The sequence below is a fragment of the Zonotrichia albicollis genome, chromosome Z (genome assembly GCF_047830755.1).
Source record: "Zonotrichia albicollis isolate bZonAlb1 chromosome Z, bZonAlb1.hap1, whole genome shotgun sequence".
NCBI classification, from domain to species: domain Eukaryota; kingdom Metazoa; phylum Chordata; class Aves; order Passeriformes; family Passerellidae; genus Zonotrichia; species Zonotrichia albicollis.
Genome location: NC_133860.1, coordinates 21,613,408 through 21,634,615, shown reverse-complemented (window position 1 = coordinate 21,634,615; position 21,208 = coordinate 21,613,408). Strand labels below are relative to the sequence as shown.

Below are 21,208 nucleotides of genomic sequence, written 5' to 3'. Positions count from 1 at the left end.
GCCTTGCACTCAAAGATAGCTGATTTTTTTAAACAAAAGAGACAACTAAGTGGATTTATGGAATTGGAAAATCAGCAGGAAAGTATGTATTCTAGAAATATTCTTCACTTTCAAATTAATGATAAATTGTTCCCGATCACACAGAGAATGATTGAATGTCAAAAATAAAGTTTTTGACAGGGGAGAGAAAAAATGGATGATGATCAGAACATGGCTCCACTGCTCATCACAGGCAGAGGGATCTTTTAGGATTATTTCATTATTTTAAATTGTTGGATATTCTGCAGTTCTAGAAACTTCAGTTAAGGTAAAACAGAATGAAACTGGGGAAAAGGGAAATTTGGCAGTGGGAAATGTGCAAACACTGGGACTGAGAGAGCATCTAGCCAAGATGAGGTCACTGGGAGAACAGCAAAGTACATTGGTTCAACATATCTGTGACTTGGAATTGTGTGAGGACTGAAACTTAACAAGAATAAAGAAAAGTTCATAGTGAATACACATTTTCAAGTCTATTAGAAACCAAGGGAGAAATGTTACTTGGTAAGTTGCAATATTTGGAATATTTGGAATCTAAAAATTCATACTATTTTAAGAAAGATTTGTCTTCTACCAATATGAAGGGGACAGAGGGGATTGGCTTTTGTGAGATATTTTTTCCTTTTTTCTTTTGTGGTGGCTTTTGTGAGATATTTTTTCCTTTTGTTTTTTCTGTGTTCAAGGAGAGCAAATAACTCTTCAGAGTGACTCAGAGAATTGTGTTCTTAGGGGCACTGAAATGCTCCCTGCACAGCCCTTTCCAAGGTGCTTATATGGAGATTAATCATTTGAGGCTCAGCTTTATCATTGGAATATGATCTCACATCAAAAGATCAAACACATTTTACACAGCAGTCCTGGAGCCAAGAGAATGTCAAAAAAAAAAGAAAAGATTTTAAATTTAAAAACATGTAACAGGATATAAAGATAAATTCAAAAATATATATTCTGGGCTGTTGTGATCTAACAATTTAGTGTCAATAACAGCTGTAAGATCAATGCTAGAAGATAGTCTGTGTGTAAGAATTCCAATTAATTTATTTACACAGGATGCTTTCCCAGTTGATGCACAGGTGTACAAGTAAGAACGACATTCATGCGCTCTGCAGATATTGATTATAGTACAAGACCACTGGATCTGTGCTCTTCTCAGAGCCTGTTCAAATTTATGTAATCCTCCTTTAGAACAACAAAGGGAGAAAACACAATTACAAATCATGTACCTTTTTGATTTAGTGAATGCAGTGATCTTATTTCAATTTATGGGTATGCATACTATAGGGTGCAAGGGCTTATATTTTGAATTTCAGGAATAATTTTATTTATGACAGACTCTTTGTAAAACAGAATACTTTATCAACATAAAATATTGTGAGAAAAGTGTTCATAAATTTAAGATTGATTTTTATGTAACACTTCTGCACTGTTTCACATTCTTGAAAATTATAAGATCTTTAAATTAATTAGTGCACAAATCAGTTTAAATGTTTTTTTCCTTGAAATTTATATGACTTAATCTATAATTTAAAAGTGGAATCAAAGAACATTGCACTTTCAGTCTAAACTTATACTATCTTTACCCATGTACTAAAATATAGGCAACCAGAGCATTCACATCTGATTCCTGTTGCCATGACAATGGCTTTAATCCCTCTTTTGTGCATGGAAGGGCTTGCTTGCTTTCTCCAAGCCTGATGCTCAGCTGCTCCAAATTCCTTACATGAAGAAAGATAAGATAAGGCTAATAGAAGACTAACAACAAACAAGATAAAAAAACACCAGTGATTGTAAGTATGTCTTCTAATACAATTGAGGGAAACTTATGAATGCAAAATTTCTTTAAGCAAACGCCTACACATGGTCAAGCTTGTCTGACTATACATCTCTGCTTTTGTAAGAAAACTAATACAGTTGAGAAGAGGATGTGTGAAATTTGATACAGTTTTCACCATCATTTTGGATGCAATGAGGTTCTGAAGCCAGAAGGTCAAAATAAAATGCCATTTGCATTCTTGAAGTTATAACTTCAGTGTTTTGTCAATTCAGACAAGAGAGAGAATTGCTATTGCAGATAAATTTTTCCATTTTTCACTATTTAAATATTTCTGTGCATCTGCACAAGCAGCCTTCTTGTGCATCATCACTGCATCAGAAAAAAACCTGTCCATAATTATTTCCATGTTGTTTACTCCAAGACTGTAAATACAATTGTGAGTTTAGGAGAGAAAGTGTCACCATTTCTTCTTCATTGTCTTAAGAGTTTTTTATCTCAGTGTCCACTACCTTTTAGCAAATGGTGTAACATTTCACTGGAAGAAATCTCTGTCTTCCCAGTAGCAGCATTCAGTACATGTAACACTGTTACTGACCTTTCAGCAGCAAATAATGTGAGTTCTTGCAGTTGTGGACCACATCCACATCTTGTATGTTACCAATTATTCTACTAGCAAGCAAAGACTGCTATCCAATTTTTTATTATCAGTTGCCAAAACTTTCATAAGTAGGTTTACAAGTTAAATCATCTATGTAAAAAATATTCACTTAGTTTATGTATAAATCATTCTGGAAATTGTTTGAAAATTTAATAATCAGTTCTTACAGCTATCACCATGAAACACTGGATTCACAGAGAGGATATGTAGTGTAAAAACAATGCCATTAACCTTCTCTTCACTTCCAACAGAAACAGAAGATTCTTTCTTCCAAATCATTTTTATATTGCTTTATCTGATTGGGAAAATATAACTAAAACCTATAGCTTGCCATAATAAAGTCAGAAAGGCCCTGTGCATTATGATCATATTCGCTTGCATTACTTGCATGATAATGAGTCAGTTCTAGTTCAATGAGAGTTGGGAGCCTCCATTGCACATTCATGCAGTGTCCTGCAAACTGTTCTGTCATTTCCTGTGTTGGAAAAATGTTATGCTGGGACAGCTAGTTGTATTTTTCTCTCCAAAATTAAGTCTGATGTAACCCATTACAAACTGTGGAATGGAACATGCTGCCCCTCAAAGAAATGAGAGGAGGGCACCATTCTCTCTTAGGATTAAAGTTTTCTTGGCCTCTCCTAACTTTAGATTTGTTGTCTCTTACAGAACCCAGTCTTTCATGATGATGCAGCCTCAATTGCTGTATTTTTCAGCTGTGTGAAGTTCATGTGCTGACACTGACTGCTCTGCTGGAGGTTGCACTGTGGGGGGGTCATTAGGGCAGTGCTCTGGGGAGAACATGTCTGCTTTTCCTTATCCTAAACAGTGTACACTCTGTGTCTGCGTTTTTGTGAGAAGCATCAGGTCACTTTCCAGAGGGCTCCTTCTGTTTGATATTCACATCAGTCAGTATAAATTGTAAGTGTTCACTTATTTCAACCAATGCTTTGTGATTTTAGGATTCTCTAGCTGTAGACTGACAAGACTGTCTGAATTGTTCTTGAAACAGAAATTTTAATTTCATTTCCTATTTGGAATATTTAATTTCCTATTTTAATATTCCTATATGGTATTTAATTTCCTCTCAAGATGGAATTTCTAGGGATTTGCAAGTGGACACTCTTAACTTTAAGGGCTGTAGGGGTAAGTGAGCTGTAAAATCCTACAATTCAGTTTTGGTGTCTCACAAACTTAATTCTCACTATTCATTCTGCTTTTCTGTGTGCTTTACAGTAAGCTTAATTATGCTATTCTCCTTTATGAATACCAAAGAAAATCACATTACAAAACTGCTTTAGTGTTTTCCAAAGGAATATTTTTTAGGAAGAAATAATATCTTTGCTTTATATATTAGATGCAGAATATATTTTTAGATTTTATGAAGAACTCATTGATACAAGTAATAATATTTATCTAATAAACATTCTTATACAGTTATTAATTTACATTAAGATTAGCAAGATAACAGAGATGCCACACTAAGAGGTAGTTGTTTTCCAGTGAGCCACTAGTGTTAGGAGAAAAGGTGTTTGACTGTGAATTTGATGGCTCCTCCTCTACACATCAATCAAATTCCGCCCCCATTCCAGTATGCAAAGTTCTAGCACTTCTGTTGGCCTGTCTGGTACCAGAAAACAACTGCACAGAAATTAGAAAGTACTTATGATTTTGAAAATTCAATTGACTCCTCGCTTTCTTGGAGTATTCGACTTTCCAAAACAGAGTAGCTTTTGGCTTTGTAGCACCAGATGTGTGTTGATATCTACTGCAAACATTGATTTTGTTTTTTTCTTACTGTGTTTTAAAATAATATCTATTAATATCAAGCTTTTAGACAGTGGAGCTTTAATTTTTTGTCAGTTCAAGTTAGAATATTGCCTGTTGCAGATGATAACCACTTCTGTTCCTTAGCTGGGAATACACAGGATTAGTTTAGGGTTGGAGGGAAAAAGGGATAATATAGCAAACAAATGTGCACAAGTAGCACAACTATGGGAGGCATTCTGGCTCAAATGGCTGGGTCAGAAAACCATATTTGCAAATTTTCTTACATCTAGATGAGTATGCAAAAGATATACTTTTTTCATGAACATTTTTGTGGGATTGAATTTCAAACGATATAAAATTTAAAAACATAAATAAAGTCTGGATGTGCCTGCTTCATTTTGTCTTGCAGCTGTTGAAAACAATGAAATCCAAAAAAATTACATGAGCAGGGCTCAAAATAACAGCCAATTTTATGTCTGTCAGGAAAACTTTTTTATTCAAAATTGATATATTATTGAAAGTTGTGTTCTATGACAATTTGTGCTGGCCAGCATGATGGTGGACTAGAATAAGTAGGATATATATTAGAAAATGAACGTAAGCTAAAATAAATTTATAGATGTTCAAGAAGACTCCTTTTCAGCAGCCCCAAATATCCCTTGGCTATAATCTATATTTACTATGATTTTAGCTGATGTGACATGGGTTCCTGAGATTTGCACTTGTTTACCAACTATCCAATATAGCTGGGATGTTTGTGTTGCAGGTTCTTGAATGAGTCTGAGACAATGACAGAATCTGGCGATGGTAAATTAAAATATGTAAAATGGATAATTCTTATTCACCTTCCACTAGACTGGTGAGTAGGGATTTTCTGTAGGTAAAAGTGAAAAACATGGCTAATTCCTGGTGTCAAAGAGGTTCCACCCAGAAGGGCCCAGTGCCCAACGCTTGCCTTTGTTGCTGATAATCTGCTTGAGTTGTGGTGAAAAATTATTCTCTAATACACTCAAACGTGGATGAGTTCTTCACATGGCTTTCTCTGTGCTGCTACTGAACACAGTTGATCCCAACTTGTTGGGGGCATGGTTAACACCCAAAGGTTAGCTGCTGCATATCAGCCTGGGATCAGCTGCCTATATGTCTGGTCTGCCTTTTTTTTCTTTTTTGCCAGAGAATGCTTAGTTAAAAATTGTGACCTTGCAGTGTTAGTTCCCCTTAGATATTTGTTTGAAATTCACTCTATCATCAGTACTGCAATAGATGCCATACTTCTTTTGCTTTCTTCTTCTTAGCTTCTCCTAATTTTTAAATTTCTTAGTAGTAGTTCTTTTTTCTCTCCACAATTTTATACTAGCCAACGGCTGGTTCTAATAGATCAAATCAAAAATAGGATTAAATTGTTGAAGATATGCTAGATAGCATCAACAAGTGCCTGTCTTTTTGCCACAAATAATCCCCCAATATCAATTTTTGAGGGCTCTACCTAGGAGTTTTTGGGACCTTCCCTGATGTGAATATCTCCAGAGATGATCACTCAGAGCAAGAGAAGAATGGCTGGTCTCTCTTTAGAGATATTTACAATACGTACATTTATAACTTACCTTTCTGTCTTTCTCCCTCAGAGTCCCAACTCTAGATTCTTGGACTGAGAGGAAGTGATTGGGAAATCTACTAATTTATAATTCTATATACATTGGAAATAAGAGCAGGAGTCTTGGATTGCTTCAGGATGAGAGTGCAAAACTCTCAGCTGTACAGTATCTTTACACTTGTACCCACAGCACAAATATCTATAAATGGCTGCAAATACAAGGTTTGGCTTATTTTAACAGTAAGGACAAAGCACAGAGACTGTTATATTTACATATATACTCCTATTCCCTGGTAGTCTTACCATCTTCAGATCCTCCAAGAGGTGTTTGTTCATTTGTGTGGTATCAAAGTTATTAACAGCAGTTAACTTCTCCTTTAGAAAACTAAAAAGAATTACAGTAGTCTTTATCTTCTATTTTATCACTCCCCCCCAGCCTTGTTTTTCATAAGATTTTCTCTTAACTGCTTATTTCTAATGAGACGGGAAGGAATTATTTTGATTTTTTTTCCTTTTCTTTTTCTCCTGTTTCTTTCAACATCTGTGTCTATTTATCATTAGACAAGACCTGTATATTCAAAAAGAAAAGACCCTAGTACCACATTAATCATATTCAGAAATTATTACAGAGCAGTTTTATTTCTGTAAGATTCCTGTCTGGCTATTTCTGAGTTCATCCTTTTAGAGGCATAAATAAGCAAAAGCACTTGTCTATGATTGATCTATAACCTAGCAAAACATATCTGCTAATGTTTTCTTAGGCATCTAGCTAGCAATTAGTCTCAGGAAAAAATCTGAAAGAAGAGAAATGGTAATACCTTATTTATCATATGAAACATTCATTAGTTTTCCTGAAGGCTTCCTGCATAATTCATATCAATATTTGGATCACCTGACCAACAGAGACACTACAAAGCTAATGGTTTTTATGATGGTGCACTTACTTCCTTGTATGCAGATAAAAGTTTGATGGAATTGATCTCTTCTGATTGTAATTTATTTGAAAGATTTTCTTTTCAACTAGCTCTTCTGGTACAAGAAGTTCTCTGGATTGTCTTGAAAAGGAAAACATCTTTCCCTCATTTTTCTGACTGTGTGTTATTCCTCTGATACTGAATCCTTCTTATTTAAATGTTTTTGGCTTTCAGTAGCTTCAGGCCTGCACAAAGATTAAAATCCTATTGGCATTCCCATAGTCTTTGGATATCTTTGAAACTAGAGTCTTTTCTCTGAAATAATTCTGGCAACACTTTGTCCAGACTTCAACTGATGTTTTTGCTGCAACACTTTGTCCAGACTTCAACTGATGTTTCAACAATTTTAGTAGACTTGATGCTTCAGTATCTTCCCTCAAACATATCTTCTGTATTGGCATGGTTTTGTTCAGAAACACATCTTTAATTCTGGGCATGTATATCTACTGAAGTTCTTTCTTTATTTTTTTATGGGTTTATAATCTTTTGGCACCAACTGTACTTTTCAAGTTTAGGCATTGCAATACATATACAAGAGACAAGACAAATGGACTGGGAAATTAATTTCAGAATATGGAACTTATATATGCATATAAAATTATGGGCTATAAAGTAGCTATTACTGAAAAAAAAATTGTGCATGTCTTTGAAAATGTCAGATTGAGTGCTCAGTAGCAGATAAGAAAATCACAGCACTCAACTATATTCTTAGAAGGAGAGATAAGGAAAAAAAACCCAAACCACACCAAACATACCAGAAAATATTAATGAGAATTTGCACATATCAACATTATGTCCTTGTATTTAATATTTTCAATAGTTTTAATTATTTCATCTTTCAAATGTTATACTAAAATTTGAAAAAATATTGGGACAGAACAGAGAAAATTAGAGTGGCTTCAATATGAGGGAAGATTGAAAAGCTGAGACTCATCAACAAAAAAAAACCCAGAAAAAACAAAAAACAAAAAAACCAAAACAAAACGCCAAACCAATCCATAGAAACAACAACAACAACAACAAAAAACCAAAACAACAACAACAACAACAAAAAAAACCCCAGACAAATGCAACAAAAATAAAAAGAGGACATAGCTTCACACACATGTCAGACATATAAAGAAAGGAATCTGATGGCTGTTAAAAACAAGAGCCTGAGGAAACCCACAGTTCTGGGAATCCTCAAGCCTTAGGTTTTTGGAAGACAGGAGAGTAAATTTGGGTAGGGGTTATCAAATAGTGGTCCTGTGCTAGTGTTCTTGTTCAAAATTATGTATTAGTCACTGTTTGTTATACCACATGCAGTCCAAATCTGACCAATCTGATCAATTATTGTGAAATTATTGTGAAAAGTCATTTGCACTAGATGTAAATAATTTATTTCTTTCCCCAGTCCACTATATGACTATACTTATGAATAGCATCCATTTATGCAGAATTATGCAGAATAATTCTCAGGCAAGAATCTACTGAAGTGGTGGTTGTAAGAAAATAGATGCAGTTCAGATATGTGGACAAAAATTTAAAAGTGAGCAGAAGAGAAGCTGTGTAGTATAGCCACTTGTGTATCATGTCAGTCAATCTCACCCAACTGCCCACTGAAGTTTGGAATAAGTACAAACAATAGTTTGCAAACAGGGATACTCCTCCAGATACTTCTGAATCTTTGTTGTAAAGAAAATGAAATGCCTAAACGTGCAGGGGGAAAAAAAAGTGGTTATTTTTAATGCCTGAAAGAAGGAATGACTTTCTTTCCCCCTTCCTGTTTCTGATTATTAATAATTTTAAACTTGGAGATTTGAAAACTATCATCTGAAAAAATAGCAGTACGTTTTTCTTGGGTCCTCAAATATCCCCTTAAGTCTTACAAGGTAGCTTATCTTATTTAATTCTTGGCAACAGAATCAGTTTAGACTAACACAGGATTTCTTCCTTTGTCTTTGTCTTGGTGTGAGCATCCTTCCCTAGCCCATCTATAGGTCATATATCAGGAATCCTATGCTCTTTAAACCCATGTGTCCTGAATCCATGCATGGTCCCATTCCTTAACTGGTATATCTGGTACGTAAAAAGCAATAATTAAGTAACTGAGGTCATTCACATTATACAGACACCTGGTCATGTCAAGATGATGACAGCAAGAGCCCCTTGGAAGAGCTAATAACAGGGAAGACTCTGCAACTTTCCCAGGATATACACTCAGCCTTCCCAAAACAGTCATCAAGTTTGTGTCCTGCTCACTTTCTGCATGCTTGGGAAGAACAGTGGTGTAGAGTCGGCCAGAAGCCAAGCTCTCTTGGCAGTAGCAGATTAGCATGCAATGAAAAGACATCCATATGGCCTTTTATATATTTTAGCTGGAATGTAGCCATGACCTGATAAAACATGGAATACATGGCACTGGCACATTGCATCAGCATACTCCTTCTCTGTTTGCCAAGGTCATGGATGAAAATATTTAAATACCATCAGTTCTAAAACCAATACTTGAAAAATTTCCTAATTGCCTTTCTCCAGAACGCTAGCTCTTCTTTCATCAGAGCTCCTTGCCATCTCCTTTTCAGGCAGTTGATTTTTTTTTAAGTTCACATATTAATTCCCAGTGCTCACTAACATTGTGTACTTTCAGGCTGTTTAATTTCATCTATTATAGATGTTTATACACCGATATTTATTTTTCTGTCCCTAAATGATGAGAAAAGCTTCTTTGTGGAATGTTAAGCCACAAGACTGTTATGCTGCTTGAGCAGCATGTCAAGGGATTTAACTAAACTGAATATAGCACGTTAGTAATTGCTAAAAATCTTCACTAGTAAAGCAATAGAAGGAAGAGAAAAAAAGCCACTCCTCTATTCTTCAAATGAGAGGAAATTCACAAAATTACTTCATTATAGTTAAAGAAATTGCCTACTTGCCACAAAGTTTTCATGATTAGAGACTGGGACATCAGAAGCCCAGTGCTCAGTACATCTGAAATAATTTTTTGGGTAAATTTGAGTGAACAGAATTTAATCTCTTCCATCCTCCTGCTGACACATGAACTCTGCAATGCCTTGGGACCCAAAATAAATCTGGCACAGGAGAGAGAAGCAGATTCCCTCTTCACCTCATCTAGTGAAACAAATCCATGGCATTGGCGCATTAAACAAATGCTATGAGTGACTGAAGTCATCCTGGTAGGCTTGGAGCGATTTGGATATGGCATGTTGGGGAGGAAAGAACCCTTTCAGAATTGGTGCAATAGTCTGAATTTGTGGTATTTGTTAGTCACTGTCTTAGCAGCTATGTTATAACTCTACATATGGTCAGCAATCTATATTTGTCTGTAGATGAGAATCTGCAGCCCCTGTGTAGTTGATTTTGTAACAAGGAATTGATATTGTTTATATGAGTACTTTCACATTTATCCCTTCATTTTACTTGACAGCTCCAGCATACTAAATACGAATTTTGTGTTTGGTAAATCTTCTACTAAAGATTTGTTGAAAGTCATTGAAAGTTAAATTCATATGCTGCAATTATATTCTGAATTACTCTATCCTTCTCATCTGTGCTTTATAGAGCAAAATTCCCTTGGAAAAATGTAGATGTTGAACTAGGGCACTAACAAAGGGTGATTTCATCACGTATTCCCAAAAGGCCTTGAGGCGAAATTCAGACTCATTTCAAGTAACTGCATGGCACAGATATTGTGCTACCTGGTTACTCCCGTAGCAAATAAACAGATCACAGACCTTTGCATCTGTTCTTTCTGTGTGCCTTCTACAGGAAGATAATCCTTTGTTGATGGTTTTCTATTCCTTTTTGCCAGAAGCTTAGACCTTCCAACCTAAGTGAAATGTTTTAACCTACTTTAATGCAGCACATGGGAACATTATTCCTACATCTAGGAGGGAGAAATCTTGTATTGATTGAGTCATTTGGGGTTTTTCTATTGACAGGAAACAGGGTAGAAGTCTGCATGCTTATAAATAAAACTGACTTCCGTGTACTTCTGAGGAGACGGTGCCGTACAGGTTTTGAAAATATCACCATTTGATAAATGTGCAACATAAGCATAAAAATTAACTTTAATTTTCCCATTAGGAAGAGAAGAACAAGTTCAAGCCTGGTTATACATTAAACAATGAACTCATGGAGATTATTTGAAGAAGGGAAGATCTTGTAAATGGAAGTTGTATGGGAAAGGAAAAAGATTGGTCTTTATATTAATGCTTCTTTTCAATATAATTCAATTATTTGTCAATCATTTTATAAAGGACTGTGAGCCCCAGTCTGAAACTCATGGAAAAATGAATGGCTTTATGTAAAACACTAAATCAAAAAAGTACCCCTTTCTGTGCACATACGTATAAGCACATAGAGATGTGCTAATAAGAAAAACCATACCAGAAACTTCCCAGCTTTGGCTAGTTATTGTGCAGTTTGTGCTGAAAATAGAGCCTTGAGAACTGGGGGATTTTTCTGTGCATAGATGGAATTCTTCAAATTAGAGTGCAAGTAATTGGCAAAACCTAAACTGAACATTTTGTAGGAGGAATGTGGAGGAGGCTGGTTGCATCTTGACTTACATAAAGAGGGATCATTTTTTGTGAAGAGCTATTTCTTCTAAGGTTTGAACAGAAAATCAGTTTATGTTCAGCTCCAGTTTGTAGAAACTGATTTTAAAATCAGAATCCTAAGTTTCTAAAATTTTACCAATGTCTTGAGCAAGAAGGTAAAAAATTTATTTTTAAAACAAATATTTTACATTAAATAATATGCTCAAACAAAAAGAATAGATTTTTACAGAGAAATTTACTGAAACAAAAATGTAGGCACTTCTCATGGACATTTTATAAGATCAGTTATATTGCCTGATAAAGACACGTGAATCTGATTTCTTCTATCTTGTGTGAAGCATTTGCTCTAGCAGAGTGATTCAGTGGCTCTCTAAGCCCCAACATAAGTATGATTAAAAAAGATATTGTGGTATACTCAATCAAATTTCACTTATTTCAACTTGACATTTAAGTTATAATTTGGAATTTACAGATAAACTTTTCTCATAGCTTATAAATGAGATAATATTCCCTGGATCTTTGTTAGTGAAATGAATCACTCTAGGGAAGAAAAATATCTTCTTTCTTATTTCCACAAGTATTTGAAACACAGAAATAGAGTAAAAAAGAGTTCCTGGGGAAGAATACATCTTTATGCTGAGCCAGCAATTTAGATAACATGTAATTGTTTTCCTACCTACCAGCTTCCATTCTGTAAAAAATTAGGCAATTTGTATTTATTTTGATTTAATAATAGTTGTTTAATGTGATTGTTTTTTAAATGCTGGTTTTTTTTTGTTTTTTTTTTTTTTATCCAAACCAATGTACAAGAGACAATGCTGCAGGGAATTACGTTGGCCACATTTTCTCCTCATGAACGAGCTGATGTGGATGAGATCCTTCTATGCTGCAGGGAAGAATCCTGGGAAGGTTCTGAACCTTTTAGTGCACAGCACTGAGACAGGTGTGGCGCCAGCTGATATCCCTGCCTGAAGATGGCAGCTTCCTCTTCGCTACCACTTCAAAGGTAAAGAGTTTATTTATACAGCAGCAGTGGGATTGGCTGCATCCACAATTGGGTTTGAGTGCAGAAATTGTCATCCTGGTTTCAGACATAAAGGTTACCCCACAGAGGATTAAGCGCTAGAAACACTGGGCAGCTGCTGAATCCCACAGGGCCATGAAATGGAGCCAGAACAAAAGGCCAAAGAGCTCAGTAGACATAAAATGCATGGAGATAGGGAGGATGGAAAAGTATTACTGGTATCTGCAGTATTTAATTTTGTGTCTGCAAGAAAAGAATCAAAAGATATTTTGATTATTTATCAAATTACTACCGAATGGCTAACTGTGATACACAGTACTTAAATCCAACAGGAAGCTAGCTGAAGCCACAGAAAAACTTCAAAGAGTATTTTTAAATTTCATGTAATAGTAAAGACTTTGGGTGTGTTGTATTTAAAAATAATGAAACTGCAAAAAGCCAGTGACTTAATGAAAGAATTAAGAGATGAAAAATAATGTAGAAAGAGGACCCAAGATTGATTAGGTGAACAAAACACTGGGGGAGGGGAAAGGAAGTGAAAGAAAAACCCAAAAATCCTTGTCTGATTTTGTCAAAGAAATTTGGCTCTCATCAGAAATAGTCTAGACCAGAATGAAATATATAAAATGTGGGCATCACTCCAGAGCAAAAAGAATTATTTAAATAAATAAATAAATCTGAACTATCTCATGCAAATGGCCCTAATTTAGAATGACAGAGCTCTAACAACTGCTCAGGAAGATGCTGAAGCCAAGACAACACTCAGCTTGTGTATAAATTTTGCAAGAAACCTAATGACATCATTTTGCAAGTGTTTGCAAGGGCTTGTATAAAATGCACAAAAGTGTGAATACCCAATAACACCACAGTCAAATTCTCCATTAAAAAATGAAAGGAAATAGTTATTAAATGGTTCTAAGCTACGCATTGATGTACAAAAGAGTGTGCTGCCAGAAGTGGTACTTAATGATAACAACCAAAACAGGCCTGGGTATCACACAGTTAATTCTATAAAAAAAGTGTACAAAGGACAAAGATCTCCCCAAGAGAAGAAAGCCTAGGAGTAGCAGGGAGCACAGCTGTTGCCATTGGTAATACTTTTGCTTCAGCAAATATCCCTCAGTGTAATATGCCTGGTAAGAAGTGTGCCTAATCTATCTGCTCAGCACAGTGATCTGAAAATCATGCTCTGGACTGTGAACAATAAATGGAAGCCTTGCCACAAAATAAAAGAAGCTGATGAAGTTCCTTGAGGAAGCACCAGTGGTCAGGAGCAACACTGTGAAGAACAATTTCAGTTATCTACAGATGACTCCAAAGGGAGTATTAGCACAATCCTCTTTTCAGCAGTGGGAAAACCACTGCTTAGAACTGCAAACCATTTGTCTGTGTGCGAGGCAAGCAACAGAAATGAGGTGTATTCAATGCAGAGGAGCTCTCTTATACTTAAGGCTTTCAGTCTATATGGGAAGCAAGCATTACACAAAATAGAACAAATATCTCAAACTATTATTGCTAGCAGGGGTCTTGGAGACTGGCACTCTTACCCTTCTCTATTTACTCCCCTAGAGAAAATGGAAAGGGCTTGTTGTTAGTTTGTCCTTCTTTACAGGCTCACAAGTATTCTTAAAATCAATGAATACAAAAACATTCAATGTGTGAGTGTTTCCCACCGACTTCATTGGAAGCCTATTCCCATCTCTGAAAAATCTTCCTAGTCCATAGTATGTCATTTACTGTAAATATTATCATTTAAAATATCAGAAAGGATGCAAGATACTTGAGAGGATCTGGAGCCCCTGATAATATGAGTTATATAATGGAAAACGTCCAAATTCAACACTGCATAACTTGTTTAGTAGAAATAAAAAAGCCCATAATCTTAGTCTCGCAGATTTCACATTGCATTGGGAAATCAGCTGTTATAGTGAAGATAATATAAATTTGTTTGTATTTGTTGTTTCACATTTCTGTGTGAAAATACTCCCATGCCCTAGTTCCCATACCAATAACTGCGAGAAGGAGAAGCGCAACTCGCTGTCTGCAGAGCTCACCACAGCGAAGGCCAGCGGTGGTGAAGTGGTTAAGTTCACACCAATGTCTTCAGCTACCAAATGCTTTGAAACTCAGAAACACGGGGCATCAGTGAGCAGTGTGTATTATCTGATTTCATCTGAGAATAGAAACAAACCTTATTTTGTCAGCAAATGGCATAACGCACTTTCAGAGGTGTGTATAGGAAATGGAGGGAGTCTTAGCCAAAGAAATCATAGTCTGGAATCGTGTGGAAGCAGGACACAGACAAATTATTCTCAGGGTGAGGAACAGAACCATTCCAATGAAATAACACACATATTGCTCTGAGTTTGAAATGCACTATAAATGGATCTATGCTGCCAGAATTAAGATGACTGGCACACCTTAGGATATATATCTGTGCTAGCACGAAACCAGGCAATTTTGGAGCAGTGTAGGGAAGAAGTAGGCTCAGATTTCAGGGTGAAGAGGCTCACATCTTGAGCAAGTCACTCAAATTACTGACAGGTTTCCACTGAAGGGAAATATAACAGAATCAGGTAGTTTTAAAGGCTTGTAGGGGCATGCCTCCGTGTACATCAATTACATCTTCAAATTCAGTGTAGGCACAGGATAAATGGATAAATGATATAAAGGCATTAAATGAAAGCTCCCAGTTCTAGACAATGGAAATAGTAAGAAAAGCCTGAACTAATAAAAGCAGTAGGGAGATGCAAGAAGGGATTAAGGTCTCAATGTAGGCAGTATCACAAAATGTAGTGATTTAAAAAGAAGGGGAAGGCAGAACAAAATATTTTGAAGGGAAAAAGCTGGTTCAAACTTCAAAAAGACGTGGTCAAATCAGGCTTTTGCTGTACAAGAGGTTTTTTGGGGGGCTTTTTAAGTGTGGAATTGAAGGAAAGAAGTGTAGATAACCACATGAGCTCTTAGTAATAAAACTGTGACCAAGTTATGTGATGTGAAAAAAGGCTGTGAACTTTCTTTGGACACAATTTCTTCATTCAAAATCCTTTGTTTAAAAGCCTGTGGGTTTCCGCAAAAATGAGAAGATTTCTAGTATAAATATATTTGACTTTTTGCTTTACAAGAATTTCTTCCTTTATCCTAACCAAAAAGACAAGGTGGGTCCAGAACTTTATTAATGAGTAATAATGAGTAAAAAAAGAAAAAAGGGCCCATCTCAGGCTTTTGCAATGCAGTAAGATGAAGAATTCATAGAGAAATACCATCAAATGGAGCAAGGTCAAAGGTATAAAGCTTTCAGTTATATCAAAAGAGTCCAAAATTTTTTCTACTCTTTTCCCTCAATTGCTTGACATTTTAATGGTAAAAAATCTGTATCTAGTTTCCAAGTGCATATTCTAGGGGGAAAAAATGAACATCCTAGTTTGATCAGAGTAAAAGCTTATGAAGAGCACAGCCTCCTAGTGAATGTACACACTATTGCACAGAAAAGCCCACAGAAACAAGAAAAAGCAATTGTATGAATCAAAAGCCAGTGAGCCAGTGTATTGTGGGAGTACCTGCAGTTATCGATACAGGACAGTTCAATTTGAACCAAAACCTTATGAAGAGATCAGAGTCTTATCAGAACTATTCTTTCAAATCTTATGTGTACATAAATACAATGTGTTTCTTTCTCCTTCTGAATGGATGCTAATCAGTAAGCTTTGAAAACCAAAATTTCTGTGAGTAGCTTAAATTCATCTACACTCATTAGATGCTCAATTAGGTGAAGCAAGCTTTTCATCATATGACAGAGGTTTAATTTAATTTGCCCAGGATAAGCACTTAACTATATCCATAGAGCTCGGTTCTTTATTTTTAAAAAATTACTTCAGGGTAGCAAATTGCAAACTATGAAATACTGGAAATCTCTAGGCAGACTAAAATCCAACATTATTTCTGCTAGATGTGAAGGTATTTAATTGAGGTATTTCTGTAAAAATAACAAAAAATTATTAAATTTCTTGCTATACAATTGCTCATTGAAGTAAACTGTCATCAGTAATAAGGTAATTTAACTTTCCACTTGCTTTGTGGAATGTACTTCAGGTGTTTTATGATATTTCAGGAAGAATGATCTCTTAAAGATGATGACTCAGAGGACTTTTTCGAGTAATTTAAAATCAAAGATTAATAAAGAATTTCTTTACAAAGGGGCAGATACTCCATTTCACTCCCTGATGGCAAAGGAAGAAATTTTTTTTAACAGAACATTTTAAACAACATCAATTATGTTTCTTTGCAGTTTTAAGACTGATGAATTAAAGGAAACCTTGATGAGAAGAAGGCTTGCTAAACTAAAACAGGCAGCTTGCCTGCTCTCAGGGTTTTTTAGCTACCTTTGAAAACTAAGATCAAGTTAGAAAATCAGAACCAAGCAGCTGCAAATACAGTCACTATTCTGTTCTTACCTGAAAGATTAAACAATTTCTCATGTGATTATAGAACAATTCTAACTGGATCCTACTTTTATAAATACTTTGAAAGTTTGGCTATTTGATTTTATTTCCTTCTGTGGAGATATTGCATCAAAAGGAGTTATCACTAGTAAATGTATATTAGCTCAACATTTTTAGATAAGATTCCTGCAGCTGATCAATATCCAGGGTTAGCTAATCTAAAATAGTTTTGGCAAACTTTTTTTGACCAATAAGTGACCACAGAAGCAGCACAGTATTTACATGTCTACTGCTATTAAATGATTTCTGGTTCCTCTAATAGGGATTTTATGAGCTGGTGTTTTAAAATTAAGCTCCACCTAAGTAATTATTATAATGACAATAATTTTCTTGCCCCAGCTGCCAAGGAACTGGATGTAACACAGGGGACCAAGAAAAGTCTTGTCTCTTCCCACGTTATATTAAGAAAATACAATTCACTGGGCTTGTTTTGAAGATGGAAAGGGTCATCAAACAGTCAACCAGGCAGCCCAAAAAGAGGCAGTGTCACCATTCCTTGAGTTGTTCAAAGGATCCATAGATGTGGCACATTGGGACGCAGTTTTGTGGTGGACTTAGAAGATTGATGTTTGGGACTTGACCTTAAAGGTCTTTTCCAACCTAAATGATTCTTGTATCCTGATTCTATGCTATGTACACTGTAATCAGCATGAGGAGATCACTGGTTTACAATGTTGTTGCTTCTTTTTTTTTTCCCCAAATACTGGAAAATATTCAGGTCATTAATTACATTTGTAGCCATAGTTAACTTAATTATGTAATAATAATCAAGCTTCTTGCTTCAGGGTACAAACTAATTACCCCAAAGGACATCTGCATTTTATAGATGGCACTGCAAGTCTGGAAAGTGCATATAAAACTTCCTCCTCTTTTCAGATACACTATTAATCACAGGTTGGACCAGAAACGGACTTTTCTTGTGTACAAAAGCTGAATTGCATATAAATTACATGGAAGCATGGTCCTTTCTATTGCTAAATAAATGAAACAGTACCATCATCTGTAGAGTTTGTCTCGTTTGTTCCAATTAATGAGGGAAGAAAAGCTGATAAGATGAACAAATATAATGGCCTAGTACTGTATAAACTTGTTACTGCAACTTAATGGATACCTTGTCAACCTTGAATCTCTTATGAAAGTGGAAATTCATGTTCTCCATACTCAGCTGAGAAGAGAAGACACTCTTCTGCCAAAAAGTCTGAATGTTTGTAGCCCTGAGAGGACAGCATTGCAAAATCAGGCCCCTTTACAGAGATCAGATGAGGTGCAGAGAGTCTTAACTGGGGTAATGCTTTATCCTGTTTTAGAGAACTTTTCAGAGTTAATGAAGAATTAAGAGAAACAGCACATTCTGTAATGAGGTTATTTCTTGCAGAAGATTATGAGGAACCAAAAGAGTGGCTTATCTCTCCAAATTGATGATGATGATTGATGATGGTGATGATGATGATGATGATGATGATGATGGTGATGATGATGATGACAATGACCTTTCAGCTGTCTCAGGGGATTTTTTAAAATGTCTTTCTTCCTCTATGTTCGATTTTGTTCTTAAACATAGAAATTTTTAAGGGTACAACTTCCTAGGAACTGAACAGTATTAAAATATGTAGCTATGTATCTTCTTGTCTGGTAGTAATACACTGTTTCTGAAGGATGAAAATCAAAATATCATCAAAGAAGTGCATAGCCCATGAAGTGACAGTGATCAGAACAGAGAAGGATGGTTAAAAAGTAAAAAATGAGACTGATAATTGAATTTGGGATTTTTGTCAAATCTTCTGGAAGTAAAGCTTTGTAAACCTAAGTTTTGCAAACCTGTTTAGACTTGTAGAGTGTTTTTTTAATATGCACTGCACACACATATTAAAGGGCTGTTGTTGATCCATAATTCTTTCTTAACAAAAGACTGATCACAATTTAATACTAGTGATTTTGAAGGGACAAGTTTTTCAGCCAAGAAGTATGTATATGAAAAAAACAAATGCTGTTAGCTCCATTTTTAATGTAAGAAAAATTATCCATTTTGTCTCTGGAGATAATTAAGTCTCACAATATATTTATTTCAAGATATAAATGCCACTGGAAATAATAAGAAGTCACCCAACAACTATTAGTAAGCCTTTACCCATATTCAACAAGCTTATTAATCTTCTGTAATCTTTGTTTTCCTATCCCACACAGGAAACCAAAATCAGGGTTTTTTTGAAGTATAGAAGGCTTTAAAAAATTATCAGATGTGTCCTGAAAAGATACATAATATTACTGACAGATAGTGATTGTAAGAATGCTTTTTTGTGTTGACCTATCTCCACCTCCTATGATAACTTTCAGAAATAATAATTTTTACTAATTATATGTACTACCACCTTGTTCAGGAAGATTGCCCATCATCCAGAAAGAGAAGAGATAAGGAGAAACAGAGGAGAAAATGAAGCTGGCATAGGGGAATCTACATTGATTAAAGGATTTCCACAGCAGGGACCAGAGCAGAGAACACGAAGGGTCTGTGAGTTAGTGGCTCTTCCAATGTCTGAGATGAGCTTGAGCTGTGGATAGAGAAACATGAAGCGCTGGGAGACCCAATGATCATCCTAAGAGCTAAAATAAGGAAGGATGGGCTGAGAACAGAAAAGTCATGGATGTTGTATAACAGGAAGTCAAAATTCCTAAAGACTGAAGGATTATTAGAATGGAGAACTGCAGAAAAAGGTTAAAATAGCACATTATAAAGACTTCAATTCAATAATAGCTTTTCTAGGGTGGATTTAGATCTAAGACTCATCATTATTTTAAAATAAGAGGCAAAATGCAGACTAGGGGATGGACTGATTATTGACTTGAAGGCTGGCATCATCATAAATGAATTCAACAGGCTATCAGAAAAGACAAAAACCCAGGAAACTGAAGAGCTCCAGAAAACAGGTTAATGTTTGGGTACGTTTGATATGAGAACAAATGGAGGAAAGAGGCTTTGAGGCTGCTGCTCTAAGAAGGGGAGAAGCTACCAATCCAGAGGTGACAAGTTAAGGAAAGAGTGTGAGATGCCCAGTGCCTAAATTATTGTCTGTATGAGAAAAACTAAGATCACCTCTATGTCAGTGCATGTGACACAGTGACCCAGGAGTGGCAACGAAGAGGAAGATGAAAGATGATTAATATCTCAGCTCTTCAGAAACAACAATTAGGAATTGTGTTAGAGATGCAGTCCAAGAACTCAGAGAGAAGGATACAGGCCAAATGCAAAAGGGATGAAAAAAGTAAAGAAGGCAACTAACTGCATGGAGAAGGGGTATGGTGGCAGCAAGCTCACTTTTGGGACAGTGTCACCCAGGCCTTGAGCAGGAGCCACAGGAAAACATGCAGGTGATGTCCGGGATCTGTTAGTGTTTGAAAAGGGAAAGTGGAATGCCGGGGAGAAAGGAGACTGTCAGCTTTGAAAGCAGCAAGCATCAAAAAGGAGAGGAAAAAACTGAGGAAATTGTGAGAGACTGGTGAGAACCATGGGTGAACTGCAAAAATATTTAAATAACCCTCTGAGTAGTAGCAGAAAACTGCTATAAAGTCAGCATCTGTGGAAGCTTAGCACTCTTCTCTTGTTCCAATCCAGGCAGCTTATGCCTTGTTTCATGCTGATGAAATAACTTCTTTCCTTCCAGTGTGACACTATGCACTCTTGCTATTGCTTCTTAATTTTTCTCAGGTTTAGCTTCTAGCACAATACATGAAGACATGCATTTATGCAACGAAAATTTTCTTCTTTACTTGGATTTTAAGTCTGCAAAGATCTGTAACAGACCTGTAAACAAAAAAACCCTTAGGTTTCTCATTTTCTGCTTAATTGTTGTTTCCAGAAATCAGGTATTTTCAATAGATATATCCTTGGGGATATGAAAAATAAACATTAAAGCAGGTTATCTGACACTTATTTGCACTTCAGTCAGCAAATGTATCTAAATATTTTTTCATATGTTACATTTTTCTATATAATATAACATAACATAAGCTTTGAAGCTTTTCTTTCAAGACATGGATTTAAATTAAGTTCTGTTTCCTTTTAATTCTGAACTGTTTCCCATTTATTCTTTCTTTATTCTTCTCATAGTGCACAGTCTTGAGCATTTTTGAGCATGTAAGAAACTGTAATTGACTGTTCTGTACACCACATTCAGATTATCATACTGACATCACTCTGTAAATGTCTAGGGTTAAATAAAATAATGAAGATATGAAGCCACATAAAATATGTTTCCTGTTAATTGTGCCCATCTCACCCTGTACAGTGTTTTAGCAATGAGTCATTGTAATTAATTG

The 21,208-nt window shown here is 35.7% G+C and overlaps 1 long non-coding RNA gene across 1 annotated transcript; it reads left to right on the top strand.

Moving 5' to 3' along the window:
• Window positions 1-1,679: 1,679 nt before the first annotated feature.
• Window positions 1,680-19,219, top strand: LOC102061393 (uncharacterized). The gene is made up of 3 exons (XR_271372.3): window positions 1,680-1,826; window positions 12,179-12,374; window positions 17,234-19,219. It is a non-coding gene; the product is annotated as an uncharacterized LOC102061393 (long non-coding RNA).
• Window positions 19,220-21,208: the final 1,989 nt, after the last annotated feature.